The following is an 18,963-nucleotide window of genomic DNA, read 5'->3' on the forward strand; positions in this document are numbered from 1 at the left end:
TATGGGACCTTGATCGTGTTCCATTGCCTGTGAAAGGGGCTGGGTTGCCATGAGGATTAAAGAAAGCGAGGGGTGTGAAAGGTCATTGTAAAGTCCAAAACTCTAAACATGTGAGCTGTGTCACTGACACGTGCCTGCACCCAAGGCTGGTGCTGTTCCTGACAATGGGAAATGCGGACAGGGTTTCTGTGTACATGGATCCCTCCGCCAACGGCACCTAGGAATTTAAACTCAGTGAGTTGGGGATGACGATAGGAGCAGGGAAAAAAGAACAGCTCAGAAAAGAAGTTAAAAAATACACTCCTGCCCGTGGTCTCTAGCTCCTTGAAGCCTATTCTGCAGGTTCAGTCTGTGCCTATAAGCGAGCAGCCTGGGTTTGGGGGCAGCCTTATCAATCTGGGGCAGAAGCATGATGGTTCACTTAGTTAATTCAGCCCTGGAAATTAAAGAATTTAGACATAAATATAAATATGTATTTTTTTCCCCCTGAAGAGTGTGCTGAGGAAGGCAGTTCAAGGAAGGCATGGGCTTGGTACCCTACCGGAGCATGTCCTTCAGCAGGACCCTCTTCTAACTTCAGCCTCGCCTAACATTGTTCTGAAGGTTCTGAGATGTTCCCAGAGAGGGTGGGCTTCTACTTCTTGGCCAAGTTGGGCATCTGACGAGGCAGGAAGAGGGGAATGGGCTTTGGATCCAGATGGGCCAAATTTTCTCATTGGATTTTACCTCTGATGAGGTATGAGAACTGGGGTAAAAACGCTATAGCCTCTCTGAGCCTCAATTTCTTAATCTGAACAAGTGGAGACAATATCACCTAGTACTTAGACATGCTGTGAGTATTAAATGATGACCTAAGCAAAGTGCTTAGAACAACATTATGCATTAGAGATGCATAGTGAATATAGTTTAAAAAGTGTGTAACTTCCTGCTCAGTTTTTGACTGTAAGGAAGCAGAGACACCCAAACTCAAGATTTATGTTCCCCAGGCCATAAAGAAGGGACTCTAGGGCTGTTTCTCAATAAAGGGACCAGTATTTTCCCAACTCAGTGGACATATATTAGTCTCAGGTGGTTTCTATGCACAAAGTTCTGTTTTCATTTTCAGCAACTGCTGATGGAAAGGTCCAGAGCGGGAATTCTTTCTGAAGTGGATTCCACGGGAATAGAGGATTTGCCATCCCAGGTCAAACCCATGATTCATCCAGCCGGAATTCTGTTGCTCCCACAGCCTTCGAGGCATGGTGGTCCTCCCTGCTCCCTTGGATGGCTCTGCCTCTCATAAATCTGCCCAAAGTTGTTTGGAATTAATTTCTGTGTCCCACCAGCAGCACTTCTTGGGGGTATGGGGTCTCTGAGTTTATTGCCCATTGTGAAGGGCTGTCCTGCTTCTGATGTGTGCGGGCTTGTCTTACTAAAGCTTCATCCTGTTGGTTCTCTTTGCTCATTCTGTCTGGAATCTCATAGACATCACAGAATGCCACAGCAAGGTGGGACCTTGGAGATATCTGAATTCAGTGGTTCCCAAACCACCTGAGGACCTTAGAAAATACAGATTCCAGAGCCCTGAAGATTCAGATTAGTAGATACTAGGTTGGGGCCATGGTGGAGGGAGGACAATATTTGCATTATATGACAACTTTTCCAGGAGAGCCAGCCTGCTGTAAACAGAGTGGATAATCAGTCAAGCTAGGAGTTAAACATAGATCTTCTGAGTTTAAGTTCAAGACTTGAAAAGGTGCTACAATCACCATGAAATCCTCATGGAACCTTTCTGCAAGTCTGTTTTTTTTTTTTTTTTTCCCCCTTTTTAAATCTATGAGCCCAGATCTCAGTTAAACCCGACCAAGTTTGCCCAGGACCAGAGAGTAGGCAGGCCACCGTGAGGGGAGAGGAGTTTGGTCAGGGTATGTGGTAGGTAGACCCTCACCCTCAGAAAGTCCCACAGTAGCTTAGCCTAGCAGAGTGTGCACTTTGGGGGGTCATGGGCACAAACCAGGGAAAACAGGTGCTCAGTGTCAGGACTCTGGTCCCCCGAGAGGCCACGGGGAGCCAGGGGGTGTCAAAAGGGAAATCTAGTAACTGCAATGTTTACAAGATCAGCAAGGAGACATACGAGAGGGACTGGGTAATAAGCAACAAGGGAAAATCTTGGCTTTTAAAGAGAAGATCAAGGTCACAGTGAGACCAGCAGCGAGGTGGGCTTGACGCCAAGTTGCCAGTCTGAGAGTTCAAGGGTCCTCACATTTCCCCAGCTGAGACTCTACATTGATCCCTGAGGCTCTGCGGAGCTGTAGGAGGACTAAATGGCCCCCAAGGAGGAGCCTGGATTGGGAGCAGGGGAGGGAGGAAACCCGGCTCTTTCCTCTTCTCTTACTTAAAAAACAAACAAAAAACAACTATTGTATTAAAACTCATTTATGAGAGAGAAAAGACAAGAACTGCTTTATCTTGTTCTTAATTATACCACCCACTGGAAACCTAGTTCAATACTCACAGCTATATTGTATAAAGAACCCACAAACGTCAAAATACTGATTGGTTATAGACAGCTGAGTAAAGAAAAATCCATTAAGCACTGGGTTTCATTTTAAGTATATTGCAGCACCCTCCAAGAGGAGACAAATCAATTAGTAATACACAGCACAATGTTAAAAAAATAGGCTAGGTAGTGACTGTGCTGGGTTTATTACTGTTGCTAAGCCATCTCATCTGCTCAGTTGAATGCAAAGACATAAAACGTGATACAAAGGAAAACAAGTTCTCAGCTATCATTATTAATCACAATAATAAGGATCTGCCTCACATCAAAGGCCTATATGGTTGTGCCACAGAAGAGTGCTCAATGGCTCTTGTGGATCTTATATGCCATTTTTATTCTGATCCATGGAACTCGGTTTTATCCGTATCTGTTGACTGAGCTGAACTTCATGGGAGCTGTGGCATATGGAACCATTTTGATGGCCACTGTAGATCTTGTTAAACAGAATAATGACCAAAAATCCAAGTAAATATAATCATTCACCATCCATAAATGTATATGACACTATTCTTTATTATAAATTGGAGAAAGTAACCCTTCTTGTGAGTACATGATGAAAATTAATAACTTGTTCTCCTTATTAGGGCAAAATGAAAGCAATATACGTATCGTTGCCATTGTGAGGTTAAAACATTTCAACTCTTTAAACAATGCAGTAGCATCCCCTTCTAGACACAAGATCAATGTCTGATTATTGCTGTCTTTTTTCGGTGTTAGCAGTTGTCGAAGCTTAATGCCTAGGTTCGTTTATTTATTGGGAGTTGCAAAATAATGATATCCAAATTATATATTTTTTTCCTTATTTATTAGTTGACATATATTTATAAAGAGATGCTTCCTTTTACCTACTATGTTGTTACCCATTGGTGTAGTTCATATAGGAAAGGCAGGATAAATGCTCAATTCTTTCTCCTTATTTGCAGTATCCAGGGTAATGAATTGGTCCTCTATCGTCCTCTGAAGTTGACTAATCAGTTGTTTGTATATCATTATGAATACATGAATTTAAACATATTTTGACTTTTAATTAATCATAATTATTATTCCTTAGAAGCTCAAATCGTCACATTTTCGGTCAGTGGTAGCTTCCTGAGTTCTTTTGCTTCCTTGCTATCTGGTATGATGAAATGTCCCTTCCCCAGACCTGGGCTCAGCCATTTTTTCAAAAGCTTTGGTTTCTTTGAGTGAAAAAAGGTATTTTAAGTATACAATCTGGGTGCTATAGACACTTATTGCTACTGGGTTGGTGATTGTTTCTAGGCTTCTTTAGTGGACAGAGCTAGGAAATATACATGTTGCATACATATGTATATCAGTATAAATACACACACACACACACATTTATATGACAAAATACCCGTGAGTTCACACTGACAGTTCCAAATCAAATTCAGGACTACAGGGTTTTTAATTTAACCTCTTCTATATTACATCTGTATTCCTTTTTCCACACTGAGAGTCTTGGTTTTCAAGAACAAAGGTGAAAATGGAATTAGAATATTCTATAATTACTCATTCACTTTATCCTCCATTATACACACAATAGTATCAGAGTAACAATACTACTACTATACCATAATCAATATAAAAACTGAGATCGGTAAAAACATTTTTTTTGGTATATGTGCTCTCTATTCTCCTAAAATTTCTTGAAGTTGAACACTATCTACATTGTTTGGGCACATTGCCATTACATATACTACTCTTTCCTCTTTAACCTTTAGTTAGTCTGTAAGTACTGTACGTTTAATGCCCATATCAATCATGTTGATATATCTCTAGTCACTTTGGTTGTTTGAAGTTTGTTTTCAAGTAGATTCCTTAGGAGGGGCTCATAGGAGCAATATTCCTTGAGTCCTTGAATGTTGATAATATTTTCTCCTTTTGAGTGTATTAAATATGTTACTCCATTTTCTTCTGGTATAAAGTATTGCTGTCAAAAACTCTGATGATAACCCAAATTTCATTCTTTAATAAATCATTAGCTGTTTTTGCTTAGGTGCCCACAGTATTTTTTTTTTCCTTAAGGTATAGCAATTCTACTATAATATATTGATACTTTGGTATTGCTCAATCTGAGTCAATATTCTCAGATATACAGATATGCTGTTTTAATAAGTAGTTTCAATAAGAACATTTTTCTTGAATTATAGTTTTAAACATTTGTTTTGTCCCCCTTCTTTGGTTTTCTTTTTCACACACTCTTGTTATCTGTGTGTTCGATCTTCTTTGCCTCTCTTTGATGTATATCATCTTTTTGATTTTAAAAAAGTTTCTCTTTTCACCTTCTATTTCTCATAAGGCATTAACTGTTATGTTTATTTGCTTTTGCATACCTTCTAATTTAGTCTTCATTTCTGAAATTATTTTTTCCTTTTATTTCAAATTCTTTAGAGAGTTCTACCATCTAGTTTCTGATTTTTATAATAATGATTTATGTTATTTTCATTGTTTTCTTGTCTGTTAACTCATTTTGAAATAGTTTACAATTGTTATCTCCTCTGTGGGCCTGTCTTTCTGGTATGCTCTTATTTTTCTGTAGGGATGTTACTCTGTCCTCTCTGCTCTTTTAAAATTCTTATTGTAATTTGGATGGGGTTCGATCTTGACACTTATGCATTTTAACATAAAATTAATTTGCTAGAACTTTTAGGATTCAGGAGATTTTCTAACTTTACACAGCTCCCTTTACTCTTTTTTAATTTTCATATAGTGTTAAAAAATATGGCAGTTTGCTTTCCGATGTTTCTGGCTCTATTTCTTTCCCCCACTTGAATCTGGATATCTTCACTTTTTGTGGTCTCTATTATCCCTATCCTAGTCAATATTGATTTCAGTCCTAGAAATTTCTTCTCAGTGTGGGTCATTTCCTGGAAAGGATGCTCAGTGGCCAGACTCTTCTAGCTCCTTCAGATCTCACCAAAGGCCCCTTGCTCTCACACACCACTGGGTTGGGGAAGAACTCTCCTAGTTTCAGTAGCTATTTTCAGATTGTCTGTCATTTCCAGCAAATACCTGTCAGCTATTTGGGGGTTCTCCTGTTCTCAGGTTTGTAAGATAGCCTGTTGCTTTTCTTCTCTTTCCCTTGTTCAGATGCTGATACTATGCAGGTCTTATGGTTGTTGGTGCTTTGTCTTCACTCACTTGTATTTTGGGGTTGGAGGGGAATATATTCTCAAAAAATTTTTTGTTGTAAATATACATGGGTTTTCAGTTTTGATACACATTTCCTTGATTTTTGCATAGGGATTCAGAGAGAGAAAAAAACAAAAACAAAAAACCTACGCTGTTACTGCCATCACTGCCATCTTTCCAGAATCGTTAAAATTTTTTAAAATTTAGGAATCACTTGACATCCTCTGCTGTGATTAGCTCCTTTATACCATCTCTCTGGTCAGGCTCCTCACCTGTATTTCTACTCCTGAGACTGCAGGGTTTTTCAGATTTCACCTCAGGGACATCCCCATTGACCATGGCCTAGAACGTGCTGTTACATCATATTCTGCCTTTTTGTTGGATACAGCACACTAAGTATAATTTAACTTCCTCTTGATAGTGCCACTTGGACTTAAGTTGTTTAGGGCTATTTGACCCTTTACTAAACGGCTGCAGAGATAAATATTTCATATTAACTCACTGTCCTCTCTCTCTACTGTCGGGTATGCCTTCTTAGTGGTTCAGGATGTTCTCTGATTAATCTTATTTGGTACCTAATGTTGGGTGAGGGCATGAGAAGGGCCCGACACCTCTCTGTGCATCAGACTGAGGGGCAGCTAGCTACAAAAAACCTTTATTTCAGAGTTTTGGAATGTATTTATATTTTGGTTCTTATATTTGGTGGATGGTGGAAGGTACTAGAAGAATCTTCTATCCTCAGATAAAAGGATGCTGCTGTGATTCTGAACCAACAGGACTGGGAATCTTTAGTCCCTCAGTTTCAACGTACTTAATTACAGTACATTGATGGTGCATCTCCATTCTCCAGTGAGCTTAGCTTCCTAAAACCATGTTAGGTCAGTAGATAGGGAAGGGGGAAGAACTGTTACGTTTATCTCATGAGATAGGCAACCATGTAGAAAAGTTAAAGAAATGGCCTGTGGTTACAGAGACTAAGTGAGGAGGGGAACATCACATTTACTCTTTTTACAACACAGTTTTCAGTGATGAATTTTCCTTGTTGTTCTAGTTTGTTTCTCAGACTGAATTTGTTTGCATCTACACACACACACACACACACACACACACACACACACACACACCTCGTTTACTCATGTGTAGCTTTCTGGTCATTTCTCTCTTGTTCTATTTTGATGATGAGAAGTTAGGAGGGGGTAACAACAACAATTATTAATACCAGCTCTGTCTTTTGTACTAGACGTGCTCACACGTATAATCTCTTCTTCACTTTTACATCTTTGTCTCCCTAGACCCTCACGCAGTTCCTCTAGACGGGCAGGATGCCTGCAAAAGCTGAGGTCTCCTGGGGAACAAAGACCAGAGGCCCACATCCCTCTCTGCTGGGAGGCAGACATCCCTTCGCCAAGAGGAACCTCTGAACAAGCCGGCTCCCCATCAATAGGGCAGCAAATCTGGGCTGTTGAGATAAAAGCTGCTTTCAGGACTGAATTACCCTAAACAGCTCTGACGCCTGGCGATCTGAGGCAGTTTTTAATGCCTCCTGTGACGGCGTCTGTGCTGTGTTCTCAGCCACCCCCTGCTCCCTGAGGGAGAGTAACACGTGAGAGAGGAAAGGTCACAGGAAAAACGCTATCCTGAAAGCAGAGCTGTAAAAATTAAGTTAAGGGAGGCCTCAGGGCTAATTTGGTTATTCCCAAGTTGGCTTCAGGCCAGAGTTGTGTTAATAAAGTATTTGATATCGAGATGGGTGCTGCGGACTCACCCATCTGGGGGTTACACTTAATGGATTTGGTTCTGAGGCTTAAGTGGGAAGTAGCAGTGTTTCAAATACCAGCCTTGCCACACTCAGGCCTGAAGAGTCATTGATTTCTGCCCTCATCTGCTCTTGTCCACAGACCTGGGAGAGAAAACCCTGGTCTGGTATCTCCTGTTGTAAAGTCCACTGGCTCCTGGGAGAGAGGCAACAGCGTGGGAGGCCAGTACCCCTCACTGCTTTATTCTTACTAGTTCTTGCTTATTGTTTGGTTCTAAATCATGAAGGGTGAAATCCTTACAAGGCCTTGGGACTGTAACACCTCTGACAGATGGAGGGCAGATGGAGGTGCAGGCAGCCCAAGTGGCCAAGTGCTTAGGAGCTAGAAGAACAAATGTCCTGACTCCTGGGTCAGGGTCCCGGACCTTCTAAGATGACTTGGAGAACAGGGACACGTGAAAAGGGGGGAATCCAAATGTCCAGGGCAGAAAGGGAAGCAGTGGGGGAGCAAGTAGGACCAAATGGTGGACCAAAGACAGAAGACAAACTATGTAAGACTAGAGAAAAGAAGGGAAGAGGCAATTCTCTCTTATTCCTGCTTGAGGGCAGTCATGGTGCCTGGAGATGCAGTGGCCATGAGGCAACAAGCATGAGGAAAAGGCCAAAAAGATCACAGAGATGTGAGTCTTGACATCATTAGGCATTGAACTAATGAGACTAGTCATGTATAGGGCCACCGAGCCAACATCAGCAGTCATCTATATAGTAATTTTTGTTATTGGACTGGACACTTCCTTGGGCTGCTGGACATTGGCTGGATCAGACTTAATGTGGATGGAGACTTCCTAGAACACAGATCTCCTCCCACCTGGCAAAGAAAACACCACTTGCCAGACAGTCCTGCTGCTCTCACTCCAACAGCAATGCCAGACTGGATTGGGGCCGGGTTTCCAGTGCTTCTTTAGAAACTGTGTGTGGCCTTCAGCCTGCCTTCCTTGGAGGAGAGCAGGTGTCTGGGCCACTCCCCCGGCCCAGCCTGCTCAGCCCAGGTGTGCGCCCCTTTCTCCACCATGCTCTGCTCTGTGTCTGCACACTTCATGGTCAAGGCCTCTAGAGCTTATGAGAGCTGTAGTCACGTTGTAGAGGGGCCTCAGAGGTTCCCCAGGCCACGCCAGCCCAGGAGTAAAAAGTGGGGTCTTAACGATAGTAACAAATAGTATTATCCCGGTTCTGCTCTGAGGCACACCTGACGAAGTTGAGTTTTCTCCCTTAACACCCATCGTTATAGCACACATGCTCAGTCATCTCTGTGCCCTTCACTTGCTTTATTTTCTTCATAACACATCACTATCTGAAACTATATCATCTGTACACTTGTTTGTTCCCTGTTTATCCCTCTAGTGTGCAAACTTTACAAGAGTGGGGCTTAGCCAATTTTGTTCACTGTTTGTCTCCAGGACCTAAAACAGTGCCAGCCACACAGAAGATAGTTAATAAACCTTTGTTAAATGAAAAACAGAAACAAAACAAACAAAAAAAAAAATAGAAAAAAGAGAGTAGGCCAAACGTCAGCCGCCAAACCCACTTGAGGGGTTAGAAGAGGGAGCTCACACATGCTGCGGGTACTGTGCATGCTTCAAAGGAAGCATCTTTGACCCTTTGGAGTTCTCGTATTAGGGTTAGAACATCATAGGATGGAGTGGACCAGAGGCGTTCTGGTGGTACAGATGGATGTGTTGAAAGGCAAATTTTGTCTTACTCATGACTGCACAGCAGAGAGGGGGTAGGCTCCCAAGGAGCCGGCACACACCTTCACACAGTCACACACACACCAGCACACACTCATGCTCGCACACCCACACCCACATAACTGAGAGGCAGGGAGCCCTGCAGTCTCTAAGGAAACACTCGAGTCCTGCCCCTTAGCAGTGTGGACATGCCACTGGCCCCATGGGTGAGGGAGCCGATCAGCTGATAGACTGAATGGACTAGTTAGTAGGCTCCAAGTCATAAATCTGGGTGAAGGAAAAGAAATACTCCTCTTTTTCAGGGAGCTCTTCTGAGGCCCAGGAGTTTTTCTGACTTTCAGTTGGGTTGCTGAACAAGCCCAAGCTGTACCTTATTTTCCTTACTTGTGAACATTAATCCCAGAACTGGATCATTCAGTCTGTCAGTCACTTAATAAAAAATAACAATTAAAAGAATAAAATACACTCTCACATTATTATGAAGTCACTGTCAATACTCACTATAAAAACCAAATCAGGCCTCTCAGATCCAACCACCTGGGATTTGTTTGAAAAGCTGTCCCTGGAGAAAGTTCTGGAGTCCCCATTATTTCTGAGATCTTGACAAGCTTTAAAAGACTAGAAACCCTCTTTCAACTTATATTGATGAGTGGGTCTTTTGGGGGGCAATCTTCTATGTCCTTACCCAAGTCACATATTTCCCCCAAGTGGAGTTTGAGGGTTTCACCTACAAACTGATGATCAGCTGGGTTGGGGGAATTGATTGAACAAAAGGACCCAACATGCAAAATACTGCCCCCTTTTTTCTTAAGATGGTTAGCTTTAAGAGGGCAAAAACTAGAATGTGCTTGAAACTTTTGCAAAAAAATTAAGGAAAAATATGCCCAGAACACATACTTCTATACAAATAAAAGAGTGCACAGCTCATAGGTGGAGGAGGAGGAGGATTATAAATACACTGAAAATGTATAGAAGGCAACATACGAGGGACAAGTGAATTGGCTCAATCTTTTCTGTTATGTAGTTTAATAATGTTAATAATAATATCACACATTTTATATTAGCGTATTCTTTTGTACCTTTCAAAGCAAATGATCTCATTTGCTCACTACAATAGCCAGCTCTGAAAAAGAACTGTGGCAGGTAATTATTATCACTACTTTATGAATAAAGAAAAAACTGGGGCTCAGAATGTTTGACTCTCCTGAAGTCCCACAGCTGGAACCACTGTCTCTGGGATTCTTTGTTGATCCATTTTCCATTCTGCTATGGACTGGCACTCAGTAGGTACTTAGTGAATATTTAAGTGTCTGTGGAATGTTGAACAGAGAGGCTTGAGATTGCTGCCAGGAATTCTGCCCATCAGAATCCACAATGAGCTCTCAAAGCTTCCTGGTGATTGGTTGATCTCTGACACACAAAAGCCACTGCGGGTAGGCTGTCAGGTGGCCCCAGTGATCTCTACCTCCTGGTAGCCACACCCTTGCATAATCCTTTCCCTTTGAGTGTGGGCGAGACCTGTGAGTTGCTTCTAACCAACAGAATATGACAAAGGTGACAGGATGTTATATTCATGACTATGTTACATAAGATTGTAACTTCCATCTTGCTAGTAGACTCCTTATTTCTCTGTCTCTGTCTCTCTTTCTCTTTCTCATCATCAGCTTCTCCAGGAACTGCCAACAACCATGTGAGCTTGGGAGTAATTCGTTCCCCAATTGAGCTTTCAGATGAGACCCAGCCCTGGCTAACATCTTATGCAAGCTTATGAGAAACTATGAAGCAGAGGACCCAGCTAAGCTGTGCCTGGTTTCTTGACCCACAGAAACTGATATAACAAATGTGTGTTGTTTTAAGCCACTATATTTTTATGGTAGTTCATTACAAAGCAATAGATACCTATCTGTATACCCCAAAGCCCTCCCCAGAAGCCAATGCTTTCTTTGGCCTCATCTTTTTGGTAAGCACCCAGCGTGGAGGGCGCTGGTGGGCCCAGTTATTCCCTGTGCCCTCTCTCTTCTCCCTGACTCAGTGATGGCTAAGGTGATTCCACCTCTTGTTCCTTTTCCTCTTGGCAATGTAGGGGCAAGCAGGGAGGAACCGCCTTTTGGGATCTAGAGTTAGCATTTCAGCCTTTCTCCCCTGTAGTTCCACTGTCCAGCTCTGGGCCCAGATAAATTTTAAAAAACCTCTCTGTCCAGGATCACTGAAGCTTTGCTGCAACAAGTAAAGAGCTGAATAGGCTCCGAGGGGATGCAGGGTTATTTTGCAGGCAGAACAAGCAAGTCTGAGAGAAGGACGATAATTAAAAGTGGACTTCCCAAATAACAAGTGCTTAATGCACCTGCACTGATGGAGGGGCCTTTGAGTCCTGCTAGTCTTGGAGCTAAATGATCTTAATCAAGGCGTGCTGAGCTCAGAGTTCCCAGGTCATTTATTGTCTCTCACTTATCTCATCTTTCACTAAAACAAATGGGAAAAACAACATGTTTTCTCAGGCCAGCCAGGAGAGAGAAAGGCAATGGGTCCTCTCTGCTACTAAGAGGAACCACGGCATGGTGTGAAGGCATTCTGTCTGCAGCTTCGCCATAACGCCAACCAGCACGTCGTATTAGACTGGAGGTTCGTGAAGCATTTTTGAGTCTGCCAGAGCTGGAGGCTGCTGCACTATTTTTCCAGTGGGGCCCAGGGTCGGGCAGTTATGAAGTACGCTGTTGACTCCTTGCTTTCTCAAAGGACACTGGATTTCTTTTCAAAAATGATGATCAGTTCAGCATAATTTGCAATGCATCAGTCTTGGATGGAGACCCTTTCACCATCCAGGGCAGGATAAAGGCAGAGCCGGGGAGTGGGGGCACCTGTCCTAATTCCAGCTGTGATCAGAATTGGACACCTGAAAAGGGATGCAGAGACTCCCTTGTACTGGGGTAACAGTGGCTTCATGTCCGGCTTATGTGAGCCCCGCTCTGGGTGGTACATTTTTCATGAGGGGCACTTTGGCTTGTTCCCAGCTGCAGGCCCCAAGGCACCCAGCACAGGACAGGGCACGGAGCAGGCACCAACACAGGCCTGTTAAATTAAACTCAGCTCGACGTGATTTTTTTTTTTTTTCTAGGAGAGAGATTCAGGGAATTGTGAACACATTAACTGGAAAGCAATGAGGTTTTCTGTGTTGAATGCTGAGCTGAATCTCCTCGTGGAAAGAGAAGATGGATGTAGCCAGTCTGGATGTAGCAAGAGCTTCTCCCTAACCGCGGTCAGCAGCTGGGTGGTATCTGGGATTGTTCTTAATGGGCATGGGGCTAGAGCGGGAAGACTTTGGGGTGAGCCGGCTTGAGTGGGAACTCTGGCTCTGCAGCTGATTGGTGAGGTAAGCCACATAACCTTTCTGATTCTGTCTCCCCAATTCTAAAATGGGGAAAATAACAGCAGCTCATGTAGCTGACCCAGCTCACTTTGGGTCAAGCACCTCTCTAAGCCCTTGACACCGATTCACTTATGTGATCCTTTCCTCAAACCTATGAGATGGAAGCCCTAACTACATAAGCGCCATTTTTTGGATGTGAGGAAACAAAGGCACAGAAAGGAGAAGTGAGTGGCTTTAAGTAGGTGGCAGGGCTGGGAGCTGGACTGTCATGTCTCTCCTGGGGACTGGCGGGGAGAGTCTGTAAGGATCACATAAGAGACACCGAGTGTGCTTAACAGCTGGAGACGGGGGTGCAGAGGGAAGGGGGCCGTCTGCAGACCCATGAAGCTCTGCTGCCAGTGGGTGCTCTGCTCAGGGAGCGTGGCTTCTTATCCAGCCTTCAGTTCCTCCCTCTCACCATCATCGGGTCCCTGCGGAAGTGCTGTCTCTCCCTCGGCCACCAAGCAGCCCCTGGGCCTTGGTGTCGGCCACCTCCTGGGGATGCTGACTGGCTCCCCAGCTTGCAAAGCCTCTTGCTCCGGGAGGGACTTGTTAACATGAGTAACGGGGATTGTGAGTCACGAATTAATTCCAAGCTACCTCTGTCCCTGGAGCACAGCCGCGCTAGCTCCTGGGGAAGGGAGCTGCACTCAAATGAAGAGTGACATCCTAATTGGGAGGGCGCCGAGGCTGCCGCAGTGACTGGGGGCCCACGAGCCTTGTTAGAGCTGGTGCTTCATGCGTTATCACTAGTACTCTGGCTATAAATAGGTGATAATCTAAAATCAGTGGATAAGAGAGAATGCGCAGCACATGGTTAAACAGCGGGCCAGCTGAGCAGGGAAACGGCCAGTGCCCGAACGGGTTCCAAGGATTATATCTACAGCCCCATGCCGGCCCAGCTCTCAAAGAGGTGCTCCCCGCAGTTGAACGGGTGCCGACAGAAGTGCCTTTCATGTGCATCCATGAAGGCTGGGGTGCACGGAGAGACGCAAATTAGCTGCAATGATCAGCTTTCTTACATGTGCGGAGGTGCATTGTACGCCTGGTGTGCTGTTTGGAATATTAGTGAAGATGCCTATGTGCTCGGTTTAAGCAAAAACTGACATTTTCAGTTCAGGGTTTTTCAAAGAGAGATTCCTCCAGAAGACCCATTCAACAGTGGGATTCCTTTAAGGTTTCTTTAAGGAAACTTTGCCCTTCCAAATGTTATTTGGCTTAGAAAACTTTACTTTGCATGTGATTTTAGCCTTTTACACAACTTGTATAACTTAGGGCAAGTTACTTCCTCTCTGTGGGCCTCAAGTTCCTCATCTGTAAACGGGGGGTAATATTATAGTACGAGCGAATGAGATAATGCACGTGAAAGAGCCCAGCACACGGCACTGCTCAGTGATAGTCGTTATCATTGCTGTGAAGAGGAGACGCATGAGGCGAGGCCCTTACTGTCTGCGAACGGAACCCTTGGAGGATGCTGTGTGGCCCCGAGCCCGCCTCCTCTCCATCCCAAGGTCCACGCCCATCTGCATCGAGGAGGTCGGGCTGCAGCCCGGGGTTCCTAAACTCTGTTTCAAACCAGGTTTTCCTTGTGAGTTTGTTAAAAAGGCAGAGCTTGACCTCTCATTCTCATACATTAAGATTCCACAGGTCTGTGGGGCCCAGGAATCAGCATTTTAACAAGGAGCGCTTGTGGGTCCTCCCTCCCCCAGCCAGGTAACCAGAAGCAGATGACGTGAGGACACAGAGAAACCCTGGGCCAGATCTAGGTCCCCAACAGCCGACCTGCTCGCTGCTGCATTCATGCAGTCCCAGATCGTCACTGGTTATTTCTGGAAGAAGCTGTTAATGATACAGTGAACTTAGGAGTCTATTCTGAGGTCCCCCTGGAGTGAGTGGGGCTTCTATCTTGACTTGTTGCCTGTCCTCCCAAAGCTTTGGGGGCCTCCTGCCTTCAAAACTGACACACAGTAAAGAGCCACGGCTAAAGCAGGGATGCCAGCTCCCTCTGTACCTCCAACCTGGCATGAGGTTGTCTGCAATGCCAGCAGCTGATAAGATGATAGGATTTTCTGGAACTGGATGAGATACATGTATTTCTTTAGGAACTGGGTAAATCTTCACTATTGGGGTATGCCGCTGAAACGAGCTTGGCTGGGCTTGCAGATGCGAAAGGCTCCGATGGAAACAAAGACCCACAGTGAGTGAGAAGACAGTTCTGAGTGAGCGAGGCCAGGCCCTGTGAAGCCTGCCTTCCAATAATGCTGTCATCCCCAGAAGGGTGTGCTTGGAGCATAATGGCTCTAGCTACAAATTCTATTAACTCTAATAGTTGTTCTGTGGTGAATGGATAATGCATTTAGCAGAAATAGACCCAATCAATTTATGTGAAACACATAAAACTTTCTCATTGGAATTGGCATCTGTTCTTGAATCATAGGAGTGCGTGTGGAAATGGACCCTGCAGTCACCCTCACTTCTGGGCACATTAGCAGTGGGCCAAGGAGAGCTCTGGCTCCCTTATGCCATATCCCCTCAGCTCTTAGAACCATGGAGCTGGGGATGGCAAGGGACCTGGAGACTGTCTACTTCAACCTTGATTTTCAAAGGTAGCAGTTTTCTCTCCTTTGTCTGTGTTTGTGTTAGTCCCTCAAACACGAGCTGTTACCTGAGGGTTTGCTGACATGCCCCAGCCATCAGATGAGGGGATGGAAGGCCGGACAGAGGGGAGACCTGCCTTAGGACCACAGCTTGCTAGTGTAGGCCAGCCGGGAGCTCTGACTCCTGGTCCAGTGCTCTTTTCCACACATTTTTAATTGTCTCCCCACCAACCTTTGGCAAGAGACGTGTATTCAGAAAACAGTAAACCAACTGTCACCAACCAACTCAAAGGCAAGACTGTGGCTTGATGCCAGGGTTCTGCAAGTTATGGATACCTGTGGGTTGGGCTTGTTTGCATGTACACTGAGCTGATTCCATCCTGCCCTCCTACACAATATGTAAGCTTGAAGGAGAAGGAGAGATGGGTTAGGAAGCCGAGAGGCAGAGTCATCTGGCCCGGGGTGGGGGGAGGGTCCTGCCTGTCCTTACCTGGGCTTTTACAGAGAGAGAAGGTGACAGAGCCTGCATGCACCTCCTCACCCCTAGTGGTCATAACTGCTGGGGGGCGGGGGAGAGAGAGAGAGAGAGAGAGAGAGAGAGAGAGAGAGAGAGAGAAGAGAGAGCTCTGCAGCCCGTGATTGCATCATCCCAACCATTTGGTTAGTGTGACTGTATGTGCAAAGCTGACAAATGTAATTTCTCAGCCTTAATACTTGCCCCATTTCTCTCTCAGTTTCTTCATCTGATTAGCTAAAGGGACTCAGAGGCTTCCGAGAATGTTCCGTGAAGCACCTGGACAGGCTATTCCCTGCCTGGATGCTCCAGCGGCTCAGCTCTGCCCCGTGGGCTGGGGGCGAGGAAATCCCCAGACCCAGAGGGTCAGGCCCTCATCAGAGGGAAGGGCTGGCTTGGGGGACATGAGAAGTGTTTAGAAATTTGGAAGCTTTGTGAGTGACGGTTTTCAGAAGACCCAACTGGCGTTTGCATTTCTAGGAGCTGCTCGGAAGCCTGCCAGGAGGAGAGTCGAAATGTCACCAGCCACCTTTGTTCCAGCCCAGCAGAAATTGACAGTGCTGAACTTTGGGGAGAAAATCTTATTATCCAGCCTCCTCTGTCCTTTGTTGGGGTGGCTGGGAGCAGATTTGTTTACTGATCATGCAGGGGCTCTCGTCTGGGACGCTCTCCCAGCTCTTTTCCATTTATAGCTCTGACCTCTGATAGGATAATTGGATACTCGAAGTAGCTCAGTTGGCTGAAGAGTGCAGACTTCAGGGCTACATCCTGGCCCCGTTTCCTACCAGCTGTGGGATGCTTACATTCTTCCCCGTCATCTCTCTCACCCCTGCAGTTCTAATAACAGCAGCGGGCCCTGGGCCAGAGTGAGGACTAGAGGAGTAGATGTGTGAGACCCCCCAGCCCAGGGTCAGGTGTGCTCACTGATTGTTCTTTCCTTTCCTTTCCCTCTGCCCCCAGCCCTCCCTTCCTCTCCAGGGGCCTCTCCCGGGTAGAAGCTCTGAGTGAAGTTAAGCTTGTCAACTACAAATTGGCACTTGGCATCTACCTCTACAAGGTTCAAATCATAAGCTGCTGTGACCGTTGACCTTCAACAGTCACCCTGAAAGGAGTTCAGGGGGTAGATCAGGAATGAGACACTCTGTGCTCTAAAAAAACTGGCAGAACAGGCCTTCAAATAGTTAGATATTTTCAGGAGAAGATTTTATGAGCCCAATCCTTGCATCTCCTCATATCTAGAGAAAGCACTAAAATCTTTCATGGTGACGTCTGCTCCTTGTGGCTAGCTGTAACCTTCACGAGACTAGCAGCAACCTTCTGCAAAAATGTGTGCTGCATTGCACATACTCCCCGTTCACCAAAATCACATATACACTGACTGTCCCCCCTGCCTCTTCGGAGCGGTCTCTCAGAGCTATGCGAAATGCTGTCTCCTGGGCTATCGTCCTCATTTTGCCCCAAATAAAACTTAATTCACAACTATCACATTGTGCATTTTTTTCAGTCGACAAGCTTCACGTTGCAGACCATGACCTGCAGGTTCACAGGCTACCCACTTCCCATGGGCCAGAAGCTCCAGAACAGGGGGTACTGGCTCCCCTCTTCCCCGTCGTAGCTGCACAGCCCCAGGTGTGTGGGAAGTGCCAGGCAAACGTTTGCCAGGTGATTATTTCTGAGTGGCTGTGGCCCTGACCGTGGCCTCTCCATGAGCTGCCTGCACTTTTCCCCCTCCAGGTCCCTCCTCCGATGGCACTTCTCTCGCTGCAGGCACCTTGCCCTCCCCTAATCGTCCAAGTATCTGTCTCCTTGTGCTCTCCTCTTCTAGACTGGGAGCTCTCTGAGCTCCTGACCTGGGTCTGGACCGCCGGCAGAGGCAGAGGAAGTGTGCAAGAACTAGGAGGGGAGCTCTAGATTAAAGCCAAGAGGGTGGGCCTGGGCTTGGACCCAGGGCGTGGCCTGTTCTCCCTGACCATGATGCTGGGTCCTGGCTAAGTGCCGCTCCAGGGAGCTCAGTGGACATCGTCCTTTGGCTGGTGGGGAAAGGAGGCCCTGCTCCACACGCCCCCCCAAGGCTGCTTGGGGAGGTGTTTGCCTCAGTGTCCCCTTCCTCTTGAGCTGGGGTCACTCTGAAAGGGGTCTGGAGACAGAACACTGACCCACAGCCACTTGCTGTCACTCCTGCCCTGAGGCTGGGGTCAGGCAGCAGAGGAAGCTTGTGTGTCTGCCACTGTCATCTCCAGCCTCTCAGGCACCCGCTTGCTTCTAATTTTATTTGGAGGTGGTAGGGGAGCACTGCCACTTTTGAGCCTCTGCGAGATTTCATTAATCTGAGTGGCCACCGGGCAGACCCTTATCGATCAGCCTTTTAGGGCCACTGGGAGTTATATGGCAATAAACCGGGGAGTCAGGCAGGGTGCGTGGCTGCTCCCTAAACGCTGGCTGCGGGGTCCCGCTGCCGACATCTGAGTATTGAGCTCAAGCATCAATCGCCCACCAGTCAATTGATAAAGTGTTTCTGGAGCTCCTGCTACGTAATCGGTGCTGGTGGTGAGGAGGGGCGGGGCTTGCCGCTATGTTTGCTCCGCAAGTCCCGCATTTACCGCGTTTATCGCGTTTATCGCAGGGAGGCAGTGGTTGACCAAGGGCTAGGAAGTGATGGAGGTGAGTCACTGGGGTGGGGGGCGGGGACAGGTGCTGAACGATTAGCAGAAGGCTGCCTCCATCATGTTAGATGTTTCTGCGAACCACGAGGCAGAGGGGGAAATAGAGATCACGGTTGAGGAGACCAGGTTCCTCTTCGTGTGAAAAAAATGAAAAAAAAAATTGAGGTTCTAGTTCAAGGTGATGGGAGAAAAGGAGAGAGGTGATGGGAAAAGCAACGAACGCTTTCCTCTGGTTTGGCAGCTGGATTAGATCAGGCAGGAACTGGAAGGAATGAGAGTCCTGGGACAGCTTTTTAGGGGAAGGAAAGGAAAGGATTTCTTCAAAGACAAAGCAAAGCTAATATTTATTTAGTAAGTTGAGGGTCAATGAATTTAGTGCAAAGGTATAGCCTCAACTATTTTTTTTTGTACTTTGCACTAAACAAAAATTTTACGTTAAAAGTAGAAATGAGAGAGGTATCATTTATTTATTGTTATTTTAATATAGAATTACCTTTTAGAGGAAGAGTGTGGGTGGACTGTGGCCTTTCTGAGTTACTCATGTTGGATGAAGCCTGACACCCCACGCACCAGCACCCACCTGGGGGAACCCCTTGACCTGCAGG

The 18,963-nt window shown here is 45.8% G+C and overlaps 1 protein-coding gene across 1 annotated transcript in view; it reads right to left on the reverse strand.

The window, feature by feature from the left end:
* Positions 1-18,963, reverse strand: part of ALK (ALK receptor tyrosine kinase) — a 730,695-nt gene that overhangs the window by 52,854 nt on the left and 658,878 nt on the right. The gene's annotated exons all lie outside the window — the stretch shown is intronic.

The sequence above is a fragment of the Eschrichtius robustus genome, chromosome 15, assembly GCF_028021215.1.
Source record: "Eschrichtius robustus isolate mEscRob2 chromosome 15, mEscRob2.pri, whole genome shotgun sequence".
In the NCBI taxonomy this organism is placed as follows: domain Eukaryota; kingdom Metazoa; phylum Chordata; class Mammalia; order Artiodactyla; family Eschrichtiidae; genus Eschrichtius; species Eschrichtius robustus.